The following is a 15,836-nucleotide window of genomic DNA, read 5'->3' as shown; positions in this document are numbered from 1 at the left end:
TAATTCGGACTGTAGAATTTTTTTGTCTACATTATTTATCTCTACGATGAACCTTAATTAATTCTGTAGTTTAAAAAAGAGAAAAATATCCTCTTAGTCTTCAAATACAACAAGAGGAATAAAGAAAACAAATCCTAAGACTCAGATTGTTGTGTTAATAGGAGTCCCAGATCACAGTGAGGCAGGTATAGAGATTTTACAAGTTAGAATTTCATCCAGGCTTTACAGGAAAACTTGAATCACTGAGTGTGTTTAATCATTACCATCTATTAAGTTGCAGCAGAAAACCAGTTTATTGAAGGTCAGGACACCTGGCTTTAGAAGCAATACAATGATCATCTCATCACTCTTCTTTCTCAGCATTTAGTTGGTGTGTGGAGCATGCCACACGTTTTTGTGCACGTGGCAACAGGGAAAGAGTCTTATGCTGGAAATAAATTGCATATTCCATCTGCCAATGAAGCAGAGACGACACAGCCTTATTGGATCAACTGACATGTTTTTATTTTCTTGTTTTGTGCAGTTTGGCTTTGTTTTGTTTTAAATAAAATAATGTAAAGATGAAACTTCTTGAGATAACAGACCTGTAACATGACACATTTACCTTTCAAAATATTTCTATTCATAAATCTCCCAAGAAAGACCAAACCATCTGTACAGGTTTTAATGTTTGCTCAGAGTACTGATCCTATAGGTTTCAATGTCTATCTCATGTGTGGCACAGGTGAGTGAACCAGGAAGTAGGGAAAGAAAAATAAAACCGTATCTTCAGCAAGCACTGTAGAATTATTTCCAGCAAGCGCACTTCCTCCTCCCTGCTCAATGTTGCAAGCAGAAAATGGAATTACTCTAGTAGCAATAGCTTTCTTTTTATCAGTTATAGGTGAAGTGGTCAGAAGAGAATCATAGAATATTGGGACTAGAGAAGCTAGATACCATCTTACCTACCTTCTTCATTTATGAGCCAGGAGGCAACATACAGAGAAGTCATACTGCCCACCAGTGACATTGGAGCAGCAAGGACAAGACCATCTACTTAGTTTCCAAGATAATTATTTAGTTGTAGTTGTGGAAATATCATTTATTGGCTTTTCTTAAACCCAGGTAAATTCAGATTTAGAATTTGATGTCATTTCTACTGCAGCAGAACCAATTACCACCAACTTGGCAGCTGAAAACAATTCTCGTTTCTTAGCTCACAATTCTGTAGTTTGGAAGCCCAAGCATGCCATGGAGGATTCTCAGTTCAGGTTTTCTCTAGGCTGCAATCAAGGTCTTGGTCAGCTGCACTTGCACCTGGAGCTCAGGGCGTCTTCCAAGCTCATGTGGTTGTGGCAGAGTTCAGTTCCTTGTGGTTTTAGGACTGAAGTCTCTGTTTCCTTGCTGGCTGTCACCTGGGGGATGCTCTGAACTCCTAGAGGCTGCCCTTACTCCTAGCCTTGTGGTCCACAGCAAACAACGGAGCCAAATCTGTCTCGAACTCAATCTTCTCATGCTTCAAATTTCCCAGACTTCCAATCTCTCTCCAGGAAGAGCCCAGTCTCTTTTAAGGCTCACCTGATTAGCTAGGTCAGGTTTACCCAAAGTAATCTCCCTGAGGCCACCTGTGCCATATTATATTACCTAATCATGGGAGTGATAACCCGTCATATTTACAGGTCCCTTCCACACTCGAGGGTTGGAGATCATCTTAGGATTTTGCCTACCACAGAAACCAGGCAATTCAGCAGCTTGCCACAGCACTGGCCCAGCTGTGAGCTTCATTGAGCTAAAACAAAAGACATATCAGGATTCAGCACATTTCTGAGGCTGTGCTATGAAGAGTATGGGCATGGAGATTAATGAGCTACAGAAGTTCTTGCTCACTCACCAAATTTTAAACAAAACTTCGAGGCTTACAAAGTCTCATGTAAGGAAGAGATACCAAAACTAAATTTCGTAAGATTATTGAAGGAAACAGGATCACTTTATAATTTCTAGTTTGAGATTATATATATCAACTATTCAAAATTATGTTCTTCCTATAAAAGAGCTGTGTTATGATTCTTCCCTTCATCATGAAAATAAAAGAAATGGCAAATGATGGCTTTGCATATTGCAAAAACAATGCTCCATCTATGATGATCTTAAGTCTCTTTTTTGAACTCAGTAAAAAATGCATTTATTACACAGACCAAAATGTGTCACCTGCTGCTGGTAGCTGTCCCATCTGTCCATTTCCACAGCTACAACTCTATTTCCATTATTCTCTATCTTTCTCCTGGACTCTGCATTGGCCCCTCACCAGGGATTTAGGGTCCCTTTTTTCCATTTTTTTTACTCAACTTGCACACAGTGACCAAATTTGATTCCTGTTACTCTGCTCCTCAGCCTCATCTGAGCCTGTAAATATCCCACCTGTTTTTCCCAGTCCAGCAACCTCCGAACTCTCAGAAGTACCTAGCCTCTTCTCTATCTACAATAACCCTTTGTTCACTTTCACCTCACTACCTGTTCTTTGTACTGTGGATACACTAGGTAGCAAGTCCCTTGAAAGCATGAATCTTGTCTTTCTCATTTGCAGAGCTTTCTACAGAATGAGTTCTCTATGTATACATTTGTTGATTAAAGGGATAAATGTTTCATTCTTTTGTTTTGATACTGACTTATTCTTGTTGAGGATGGGAAACAAATAAGTTCTGAAATCCACTCATACAAAAGACTTTATTATAGTTGGCCAATTGAGAAATAACTTATCCATACAGTCAAGTGCTTAATCGTCTCTTTGGTAGTATGTCAGCATATAGGAAGATGAATTAATATTCTGGTAACTGAGGGGTCATGTAGAATTCTGCAACTGTAAGTAAAGTACATATGAAATGATGACACATTTAAGAGAGCACAAATAAGACAGAGCAATAATTCATCCAGTGACTTGAAAGAGTCCACAAACATGTCTAAACACCAAGTTTACAAGCAGGACTAATTGCATTGGTTTACATAAGTACTGAGGGAAATAATCTATTGGTCACCCAGAGTAGTAGTATTATAGTATTGTGATAATGTAAGCGGTAATTGATCATAGTCCTAAGCTCTGCAGGAAATGGCAACTATATGTATAACTATCCGCCAGAGATACATGACTGATATGTCATCTACCTCCCAGGAATCTCCGTTGACCCATTCTTAACCCACTGAAGCAAATAATTTTTCATCCTGCCTTTAAAGACCTTCCATGATTTGGGCCTACCTTACCTGTGTAACTATGTGTCCCTCACTTACCAAGACATGCACTCAATTCTAGCCATCATTGTCTTCCTGCTGTCTTCAAGAATCACCCTCCACATCCTTGCCAATGATCTCTTTTCTTCCTTAAAAAAACTCCTTACTCTTCTCCAAGCCTACCCAATGCGCATCATCAGGATGCTCACAAATCCCAGTTCCTTCAGGAACCTTTACTAACAACGCTTGAGAACATCTGCCTATTGCATTTCTGCTTGAAAAACATGTTGGCTGGTACAATATCCTTGAGTTACACATTGTTTCCCTCGGAATAGAGATTTCTCCAATGCCTCTCAAATTTGCAGTATTCAAGTGAGAAATCTGATAATCAACTTCTTTATTTTCTCTTTGTAGATGATTTGATTGTTGTGCCAGGATGCTTAGAGTGTTCTTCATCCTTAAGGTACAACATTATAACTAGAATATGTTCATGTTGAGTGTTATGGATGAAATTTACTTGTAATTCATTATGTATTTTGAATCAGAATTTTTATTCTTTATTATAGGGACATTATCTTATATTTTTGATACTTATTTTACTTTCATGTGTTCTCTACTGAAAAGATGTCTGCCATTCTTATAGTGAACCTTTTCTGTCCTCAATACTTATCAGTTTCTCTAACTCTTTTAATCTTTTTGTTTTTTTATCAACATTATTGTCATTATTTTCAGTATCAGCTATATTGTCTGTTTCTCGACATTTCTGTACATTTATTACCTCTGTTATTTTGAGATTTTGATCCTCAAATTGTTTTCTTGGGTTTGGAAATATTCTTTTAATCTCATTTTGTTGTATTAGCATCTTATCTTTGAACTCTATATCAGATTCAAATTTTTATCAGGTTGTTCTATAGTGTAAAGCAAATATTCCTTGGTTGATATTTTCTTTTAGAGTGAACTGGCTATCTTTTGTATACTTGCTTATTTCCTTTTTTATTTTGCTGTCAAATGTTTGTATAGTTTCCATTCCATTTATTTAGATATTGCTCACTTAGTGTGCTTATTATTTTCCTTCTTCTTACCACGCCCAGATCCATTTATATCCTCCTCTGACATGCTCTGTGCCCAAGGAAGCTGACTTACATTGATTTCGTTACCACAGCAGCCTCCTTTGCCCTCTGGATTTTTACTGGGTTCTGCCAACAGCTAGAATTGGCAGGAGGCTGGAAGATGGAAAGAGGGAAAAGTCAAGGTACTTATCCCCACTCCTTTCCTGCCTTGCCATGGTCTTACAATGACCACATCCCTCCACTGTCGCAGCTTCTGCCTGGTGGCCTCTCTTCCACGGGTTCATCATTGACATGACTCCACTAGCACAATTCTTTCTCCTCTTCTCTTTAGGAAATATCTTTCTGGCTCTGCTAGTCCCCAGTGCTTCTCCATCTCCTGTTGGTTTCCTTAACATCATTCAAATTTTGGTAAATAGTTTCTTCCATAAATGCTTTTCAGTTAAAACCTTTGAGTTTGCCATCATTTTTGCTAGGACCCTAGCTGATGCACTTGGACAGCTTTGGCCAGGCATTGTATGTGCTTTGGTATATTATGAATGGCTTTTTGAATCCTGTCTTAATTTGGGTAATCAGAAGCATATCCTACAGCAAATATTCCATAGCAAGTAATTTATTGGGGAAGTGTAAAAGTCCAGCAGGCAGTAGAGCAATGAGCTAGAAGGGAAGTCACTGAATAAAGGGTGTGTCTATAAGGTTAGCCACTACTGGAGGTAACTGGAGCATAATTCCTTGGGTAGATTCTAATAAATAATTCAAAATATGCTCCTTAAAGTTATCCAACCCAAGGAGCAAGGTTGCTGGAGTACTCATACATCAACTGCTATCAGTCATTTGGTCAAGGCCGGCTCTCAGAGGAGCGCTAACTGTTCCCTGCTCCACCCCAACCCCACAGCCAGGAAGCCTCCTGTAAATTCAGAGGAGGCCTTAAGCAAAAGAGTTAAAGATACTGGCAAATGGTAGACTGGTAGTGCTCTGAAGGATGTGGGCAAAGTACCATAGCTAGAAAAGCTATGATTGTCTGCTACGATTTTTTCTCAAATATGAGACCAGTTTTTCTCTACTGTTAGGGATACAGTCTAAGAGCTGAGTATTTTAAGTCTATCCACTTGTCTGTAATTTGAAGGAATGGCAGTGATTAAATAGTAGGTAGGAAGGAGAAGAATACAACTAAGGCAATATTCTTTATTTATTGCAGTATCCTGGCTCCATTCTCACTTCTGAGTTTTCATAAGTGCTTTTAACCAGGTTTCACTCCACTTACTTCCATGTGTGAAGGCTGACAGCAGGCAGTGGGTTGGGGCTGGGAGGAATTAGAGGTGGGGAAGGAGGATTGCAGAGGTGGCTCCAGCATGTTCCCTGTTCAATATGTGACCTTAGAGCGTTTATTTTTATCACCAAGAATCAGTTCCATAGTACATTTTACATATTGCATCTATTTCTTCCCAGATGTTTTCACTACTCACCAGTCAGAGGGAGAAAAACATAAAGATGCCCAGTCAGATTGGTCTTTTTTAGACCTAAAACATTGGTAATGTTAAAGGATACTTATTAAAAGAGGGTATAATCAGGACTCACATAGATATAAAATAAATGCATGCCAAAGATTTTATTTAACTCATTAATTAAATGAAGGAACCTATAAGGTGTTAAAACCTGTTCAAATTAGAATTCAAAATATTACATACATACAGGCAGATAAGAAATGCTAAAATGAATTTATACATAGATACAAAACCTAGTGAAACTGGTCAGAATCCACAGGGCAATAATCAGTTGCATTGCCCTGGACATAATTTATACTTTTATAGAATAAAGCATTTGCATTACTATCACTTCCCTACAAATTATAGACTTGTAAAGAAATTCAAAAACAGTAAAAGGCAGAGATAACCTGGAAGAGAGCACTAAACAGGACAGTAAGTATAATCTTTAATGGTTTTTCTTTTTTAAAAATCTATTTCAAAAAACCTCACAATTTTTTCTGACAGTTCAGTATTGTCACAGTTTAGCAGACTCACCTGTATGCTTTCTGGAGCATGGAGGTTAAGAACTTACTTTGCTCTGCTGTTGTGTCTGCATAGGCATACAAGAGCCTTCTGCTTCTTCCTCAGGTGCCAGGCTTGTTGATGGTGGGGGCTGTGTTTGACTGTATTACCTTATGCCTCTTTTTGTTTGATTGTTGTGGATGATATTTTTCCTGCTATTTGGTATTTATTTTTGCTAATTTTGTGAAGTATTAGAGATGGATGATTTTGTAACTTATTTTCAATCTATTATCCTAACTAGAAACTTCTCCTAAAAACACTAACCCACATTGACCTCTCCATTTACTTGCTTCTAAAACAAAAATTGTATTACCCATTTTGATAATAATATTATCTTGGAGAGTGGTATGACCATATGTCCTTTTAACCTGTACATTCAGGACAAAAGTCAAAGTCAAATCCTTTGAGTAATTCAAGGCCCCTGCATCTGCCCCAGATTTAGCCCAGCTTCAAGGATAACTGAAACACTAAGGGGATGCTCCCAGGTCATTCTTCTACTCACTGCTTTCATTCAGCCATTTCTAAATCTGAGTACTCACGATATTTTGACTCGTGCACTTTCTTCAAATCCTAATTCTGAGGATGTCACTGCTATCCAACTGTAATTCTCCTCTGCAGGAAATTTAATACTATTTCCTTGTATTACTGTAGCCAAACCATTGCTTATGTCATATTGAGAAATTTCTCTCAAAACCTACAGTAAATAACCAAGGAAAAGATCTGTTCATGACATACAGTTAAACTGCACTTGACCCAAGCAGTGGATTTTGCCTGGAATACGTGTTCTCAAACTGACTTTCCACAAGCCTAATAAAGATTAGGCTGTTTTGGCCAGGCGCGGTGGCTCACGCCTATAATCCCAGCACTTGGGAGGCCGAGGCGGACGGATCACTAGGTCAGGAGATCAAGACCATCCTGGCGAACACGGTGAAACCCCGTCTTTACTAAAAATAGAAAAACAATTAGCCAGGCATGGTGGTGGGGGCCTGTAGTCCCAGCTTCTCAGGAGGCTGAGGCAGGAGAATGGCGTGAACCCGGGAGGTGGAGCTTGCAGTGAGGGGACATCGTGCCACTGCACCCAGCCTGGGTGACAAAGCCAGACTCTGTCTCAAAAAAAAAAAAAAAAGCTTAGGCTGTTTCTCTGTCTACCACAAAATGTTCAGGTTTTATTTTCAAATTTATCAATGTTTAACCAGTGTTAAGGAATATTCTTATACCAACTCTGCCCATTATACAACTGATATCAAATAATTTCTCATTATCATCCATTAATTTTGTCATATACCAATTATATAAGAAATATACTAAAGAGATAAAAATTATATAATACTAATTCCTATATTTATCCACAGTTATGATGAAATTGGTATTGCCAATGCTGAGTTGTTCCCCAACAGAGCTTCCAAGAGAGAAAAAGTAGTTTTCTATTGATTTCTATCACTGTCCCATGGCACAGACATGCAGAAAAAGGAGCTGATATTCTGTCTCTTTTAAAGGATATCTATTATAGCTGCTATAAAGACATATGCACATGTATGTTTATTGTGGCACTACTCACAATAGGAAAGACTTGGAACCAACCCAAATGTCCATCAATGATAGGCTGGATTAAGAAAATGTGGCACATATACACCATGGAATTCTATGCAGCCATAAAAAAGGATGAGTTCATGTCCTTCATAGGGACATGGATGAAGCTGGAAACCATCATTCTCAGCAAACTATCGCAAGGACAAAAAACCAAACACCGCATGTTCTCACTCATAGGTGGGAATTGAACAATGAGAACACTTGGACACAGGAAGGGAACATCACACACTGGGGCCTGTCGTGGGGTGGGGGGAGTGGAGAGGGATAGCCTTAGGAGATATACGTAATGTAAATGATGAGTTAATGGGTGCAGCACACCAACATGGCACATGTATACAAATGTAACAAACCTGCACATTGTGCACATGTACCCTAGAACTTAAAGTATAATTAAAAAAATAAAAATAAATAAAGGATATCTATTAAACACTTTTATGGTGTCCAGCATGATTGTCAGGATCGGAGTGTGATAAGAAGCTCACTGGCAATAAGGGACTGGGGACTAGCCAACATCAGGAGCAAAGTTACCTTTCCTAAATACTTTATGCATGATATTTCACACACATACACACTTAAAATTTCTTTCTTTTTTTTTTTTTAGACAGAGTCTGGCTCTGTCACCCAGGCTAGAGTGCAGTGGGGCAATTGCAGCTCACTGCCACCTCTGCCTCCTGGGTTCAAGTGATTCTGCTGCCTCAGCCCCCAAGTAGCTGGGACTACAGGTGTGCACCACGACACCCGGATAATTTTTGTATTTTTAGTAGAGACAGGGTTTCACCATGTTGGCCAGGCTGGTCTTGAACTCCTGACCTCAGGTGATCCACCCGCCTTGGCCTCCCAAAGAGCTGGGATTACAGGCATGAGCCGCCAGGCTGGGCCCTAAAAATTTTTATTTGTGACATTGACATTTTAGAAGAGAAGCAGCTGTAAATTGAATTTTTAGTTTGGATTTCTCATGCTTAGTATGATCCTTTCTATGCTCTCCTCCCTTGCTCATCTACCAAAATCTGTTCTAACTAAGAATCTGGTTATCAGTAATGGAATTCTTAGTTCGATAGTAAATCATTGTGTTACATTCTCCCATGAAAACTTCACTTTAAATCTTAAATTTAATAGTAGAATGAATGAGTTGCCTACTGTCGTAGAAATTTACAGAATCAACCGGCAGATGGGGAATACTTTTGGAGAGCATGAGAGAGGTCCAGATCTACCTGAAACCACAAGACACAGGCAGACCCATGAGACCAGTCCTTTTAAACCCAAAAATGTTCTTAAAATGCAGAAAAAAACTAATGTTATTCTCTGGTTTAGTAGATCAAGTTTTCAAATAAGTTGTTCTACTTAGTTGTCACTTTCCATTTGATTCTAAAATACATGTCTTTCCCAGATCTAAATCTTCTATCAAAAAGTCAGAAACATAGTGTCATATAGTTAAGCTATACTATGCTCAAATGTTTTCTCTGGTTCATTTCTGTTATCTCCTGTTTACATGTTTCTGCCTAAAGGAAATGATCCTAAGGCAGAGACGGACAGTGTTCTGTAGCATACAAACTACCTAACAACTTCTAGCAATAAGATAAAGAATATATATTTAAGGTGACAACCTGTATTTGAAATATGCTATAAAGCACTTACCCTAAATTATACTATGTAGGTGGAATGCTATAAAAAGAAGTACAGTGCTACATTATTTTTTTTAAAAAAAGGTTTCCTTATGGAAGAAACAATTCAATTATTAAGCATCTTTAATTTTCCCCACACAATAATAAGTTTATCATTGGTTTACAAGTTAGAGTCAGAGTCTAAGGCTATTTCATTTCCTAGAAATGCAAGCTACTCTCCTTAGAAAAATAAACCGAAAAGGAAGAAATTTGGCTCACTGCGAGCCATTATATCTAAATGGTACTTAATATTTGATTCAGTCCTGGTACTAAAATCATGTTAGACAAATCAGTCAATAAATACTACTTAAACCTATAATATATAAGCTTACCATTAATTTCCATGTGAGATGTAAATGCAAGCTCTCTTTCCCACACAAAGCTAATACTTGAGTTGAACAGATAAAGCAAAGGCATTAAAGACAACAGGGTTCATGGCTAATGCCAAATAAATGGAAAATACAAACCGTACCACAGACGCTCACATGAAAAAGATTTCATAGCAAGGGTTTATTGAGCGAACTTTTTCTTCCTCTGTTTGATATTAAATTATCTGTTTTATTTTTAACACACATGTGCATGTTGATACATTCAGATATTCTTTCTAGAGTCACTCTTGTCCTCTTCACCTTTCTTTTATGTGCTTGGACTTTAAATCTAGGGATAGCAAATCTATTACACAGATGTTACTTCCTCCCCTACGGAAGACAGAAAAACGCTTCCCAAAATAGTCCTACTAGCAGGAGCCACCTCAAATTCATCAGCATTAGCAAGCCAGGGGAAAGACGCTTGATAGATTGTAATAGGCTGTGGGTCTCCTGCTGGGGATAAGGTTGTATCCCCATACTTGGCAAACAGCTTGGCACACAAAAGGTCTCTGATAAAAATGAGCTTACATAATTAATTAAGTTATCAGGTTATGTAATTCTATTCTTGCCTAGGTACTTTTCTCATGCAGCACTGCATTTTACCGCTCTCCAGGACCACAGAGGGACATTAGTGGGATAGGTTCACAGGTCTGTGGCATGTGAGCAGAGTACTAAGGAGTCAGGGAGACAGTGAACTACTGAAAACTGAAATGAAATAAAGAAGCAGAAGCCTGAAGAGTGGGAAGGGAAGGCTTGAAAAGAAAGACCAAAGTTAAGGCATCAAGATCAACAGATTAATAGATGAAGCAAAGGCATTAAAGACAAAAGGGTTCATGGCTGATGAAAAGCTGATCTTAAATCTGTGGGAGGTTACTACCCTATCTATCTATAGGTGACTTTTGCTAGAATTATAAAATATAACTTACACACAAGTTTGTATAAAAAAACATTTGTACAGTTTAAAGAGCAAAACTAGTTCAGGCGCAGTGGCTCATGCCTGTAACCTGAGCACTTTGGGAGGTTGAGGTGGGAGGATCACTTGAGGTCAGGAATTTGAGACCAGCCTAGGAAACATAGAAAGACATTGACTCTACAAAAAAAAAAAAAAAAAAAATTAAAAACTAGCCAGGCATGGTGACATGCATCACTAGTCCCAGCTACCTGGGAAGCTGAAGCAGGAGGATTGCTTGAGCCCAGCAGTTTGAGGTTGCAGTAAATTATAATTGCACCATAATTGGACAATAGAGCAAAACCCCATCTCTCAAAATTTTCTTAATTTTTAAAATAGAAAAATAAAGAGCAGCAATAAAATAAACACCCATATGCCCACCACCTAATACAAGAAATAGAACATTACCATCCCCAGAAGTCATTCTGTGATTGAACACCCCACCCCAACAACCTTCTTAGAGGGAACCACTCTCCTGAAATTGTAACCATTCTCTAGTTTCCTTTTAGTCTTTATGACCTGTGTGCCCCTATGTCTGAACATTTGCAATGGAATAACATTGTGTCTTCCTCTATAACTTGCATCTTTTGTTCAAGTTCAAACCTTTGAGATTGTCCATATTGATATATGTACTGGAGTTGATTCCTTTTCACTGCAGTATAATTTTGCTGTATAACTATTCCACATTTATATATGGATCTTACTGTTTATAAACACTTGGATGTTTCCAGGATTTTGCCTATTAAAAACAATGCTGCTTTAAACATTTAGGTAGCCATCTCCTAGTACATGCATGCCAAAGTTTCCCAATACTTGGTAGTAGAATGGCTGGGCCATACAGTATAGTCATGTTCAACTCTCCTAGTTAATGCAAAGTGTTTCTTCAGAGTGGTTGTACCAATCTGCATGCCCACCAGCACTGAATGAGAGTTGCCATAGCTCTGCATCTTTGGCAGCACTTGTTATTATCAGTCTTTCTAGCTTCTGCCAATTTAATTGACTCATTCGGCAGCATTCAGTAGCACTTCTGTTCTCTCTTTTTTTTTTTTTTTTTTTTGAGATGGAGTTTTGCTCTTGCAGGCTGGAGTGCAACGGTGCAATCTCGGCTTATCACAACCTCTGCCTCTCGGGTTCAAGTGATTCTCCTGCCTCAGCCTCCTGAGTAGCTGGGATTACAGGCATGCGCCACCACATGCGGCTAATTTTGTATATTTAGTAGAGATGGGGTTTCTCCATGTTGGTCAGTCTGGTCTCAAACTCCCGACCTCAAGTGATCTGCCCCCTCTTGGCCTCTCAAAGTGCTGGGAATACAGGCGTGAGTCACCACGCCCAGCCCATACTTCTGTTCTTTTTTTTGCCCATTTCCTCTATTGGATAGACTTCCTTTTCCTTATTTCTTCATAAGCGTTCTTTATCTCTTCTGGACACTAACCCCTTGTTAGTTAACCAGCGTGCTGAAAATAGGTTTTCCCAGTTAATGACATATCCTGTCCCCCTCTTGATGGCATCTTTGATGTCTATAAGTGAGATAATGCTGGTTGGTTGGTTGGTTGGGGGTTGGGTAAAGAGGGCTTACAGGGAATACTAAAAGCTTGGGGTGGGAGCAGGTAGAACAAGAAGTCATAGTAGCAAGTAGAGTCAGTGTCTGGTATGAGGTTAGAATAAGCTGGCCTGGGTAACATTTAAGTATAAGTGAAGATGGCACCAAATTACACCCAGGTGTTTTCCTCTAGACACCTGATCTACATTATTTTCCTTTGAATGTAATGTTTACTAACATTTTTTAAGTTAGCTATATTAGGGGGATTTTTGTAAGGAAGAAAAGCATGCTTGCCTCCACCCTAGAGACCTTCCAGAAGGCACTCTCACAAACTTATGGCAGCATCCTCTACTTGCAGATTTATCTCTATGGAAGCAGGTGAATCTGAGGAAAGCGAAATCTTCACATCTAAGCATAAAGTGTGACAGTGGAAAATATAGTGGGGCTTAAGGTTTGGTTTTATTGTTTCATTTTTATTCTGTTTGTTTATGACAAATGAGCATTCGTTCATCCTATGTATTTTTTCCTTGTAGTCTTCCTCCCATCTCCTTTATAAGTTCTTATTATATCACATCATCGGAGCAATACATTAATTCACAAATGTTTTGAGCACCAGCCAAGCACTGGGTTGTCCACTACCACCGGCAATAAAACAATAAATGAAACTGGTCACTCTCCTCAAGAAGCTCATCCCCTCATTACAGGAATGAGATAAATCTCATATTCTGGGTGAAAACAAGGTGCTATGAAAGCAAATAATAGGGATATCCAACTCAATCTAGTTCAATCTCATTGCCTCATTCTGAAAGTTAGTTCTCCAATAACATTTTTGAACAAATTCATTCCTCCAAACCTCCCCCAAGACCCTGGCAAACACTGATCTTTTTTATTGTCTCCACATTTTTGCCTTTTCCAGATTATAATACAGTTGAAATTATACAGTAGGTAGGCTTTTCAGATTGACTTCTTTCATGTGGCAATAAGCATTTAAGTTCTTTCTGACTTTGTGTGGCTTCATAGCTAATTTTTAAAAAATCAATGAATACTATTTCATTGTCTGGATATACCATTTGTTTATCCATTCACCTTGTAAAGGACGTCTTGTTTGCGTCCATGTTTCGGCAATTATGAATAAAGTTTCTATAAATACCTGTGTGCAGTTATTGGTGTGGAAATAAGTTTTTAACACATTTGGAGAAATTCCAAGGAGCACAATTGCTGGATTGTGTGGTAAAAGTATACTGTATTTATTTTTGTAAGAAACCGCAAATTGTCTTCCAAAGTGGCTATACCATTTTGTATTCCCACCAGCAATGAATTAGACCTCCCATTGCTCCACATCTTCACCAGCATTCAGTGTTGTCAGTATTTTGGATTTGAGCCATTCTAATAGGTATATAGTGGTATCTCATTGTTGATTTAAGCCCCAAAACATTTTTGTTTCTGAAGAAGTAATTGACTTCTCTAACTACAAACTTTGCCAGACTCTTCATCAGAGTTTTTGAAGGAATTTTAAAACCCTCTCAGAAGTTAATATGAAAAAGCAAAAGGCAAATGATAATAATCAAGATAAATATGTAAAATAAGAATAAACTCTCAGGAAAATACGTATGTATAATGTGCTGCCTTTTTCACCTATGTTTATTTAATTGCTATCCAACCCAGCTTCATCTAACCTTATGTCAAAAATATCCCTGAGTTTAAAAGATTTAACTCCAATTTTGAAGGAATTTCCATGGTGAGTAAAATACTATCAAACAATACTGCATGCTATAGAAAAACATTTTGTGAAAGGGAGTGTCAGTCAATGTGGCAAATTTCGTTGTTGTCTTATTTTAAGAAATTGCCACAGCCATCCTATTCTTCAGCAACCACCACTCTGATCAGTTAGCAGCCATCCAACATTGAGGCAAGACCCTCCCCCAGCTAAATGACTATGATTTGCCGAAGGCTCAGATGAATGTTAGCATTTTTCAGCAATAGCGTTTTTAAATTTTAAAAAACCCTAATATCAAGGTTTATTATAAAAGCTACAGTAAATAATACCTAGTAGTGCTGGCATTAGAATAGACAAGTAAATAGTGCAGAATCTGGATGCTGCTAACGTACCTACTGATATATAGAAACAGGTTGCCTTCACAGATCAGTGGGAAAAGGATGGACTTTTCAACAATTGTGTTAGGACAATGGGTCATCCATATTTAAAACATTATTTATTACTTCACATTTTATATACACCAACAAATTTCAATGGATTGAGGACTAAATTTAAAAATCAAAACTTTAAAACTTAAGACAATTTGGAAGAACATCTTTATAACCCTAAAGTAAAAAAGTACAATCTAAAAGAAAAGATCAGCAATTCAACTAAATTAAACAATGCCTATTTATAAAGAGACACCATAAAATAAAAGAGAAGTCACTGGTTGTTATGTATAAACTGATAAAGAACCGGAGTCTAGAATAAATAAATAACTCATATGAGTTAATAACTGTCCCTTGCAATAATCTGGATAAGTTTTAGATGCACAAATTCTATGGTCTAGAAATCCCACTCTTAGGCATTTACCCTAGAAAAACTCACACATCTATCAGTAGGAGGATAAATAACGAATTGTGGAATATTTATTCAATGGAATACTATGCAATGATTAAAATGGGTAAATCTCAAAAACATAATGTTGAGCAGAAATAAGTGAGCTTTGCAGAAAGTATATACCCTTAATTTAAAAACAATTTTTTTTTTTTTAGATGGAGTCCCACTCTGTTACCCAGGCTGAAGTGCAGTGGCAAGATGTTGGCTCACTGCAACCTCCACCTCCCAGGTTCAAGTAAATCTCCTGCCTCAGCCTCCTGAGTAGCTGGGATTACAGGTGCACACTGCCATGCCCAGCTAATTTTTGTATTTTTAGTAGAAACAGGTTTCACTATGTTGGCCAGTCTGGTCTCCAACTCCTGACCTCAGGTGATTCACCCGCCTCAGCCTCCCAAAGTGCTGGGATTACAGGCATGAGCCACCACACCTGGCCTAAAAATTTTTGATCTATAAAACAATACTATATACATTGACACCTGCATATGTCATAGAACTCTCACAAGACTAGTAGCAATGGTAAATATGAAATTCAAGATAGTGCTTACCTCTGGACAGGGACCTCAACAGTATGTGTACTATGTTATTTTCCAAGCTTAGTGATGCATATATAGGAATTTATTAGGCTCCAAATCCTTGTTTCTATGCCTGAAATAGTTCATATTTAATTTAATTAAAGGTTAAAAATCTATTTGTTACAAAAAAAAAAAAAAAGAGAGAGGCTAAAATGGATGCTGTGAGCAGGGCAGGTCATCTAAAAGACTCCTCTGTGAAGACCTGGATAAGACTCCACCCTCCTCTAGGTGCACACTCTACACC

The sequence above is a fragment of the Chlorocebus sabaeus genome, chromosome 21 (assembly GCF_047675955.1).
Source record: "Chlorocebus sabaeus isolate Y175 chromosome 21, mChlSab1.0.hap1, whole genome shotgun sequence".
NCBI lineage: Eukaryota > Metazoa > Chordata > Mammalia > Primates > Cercopithecidae > Chlorocebus > Chlorocebus sabaeus.
Note: the sequence above shows the minus strand (reverse complement) of the source record.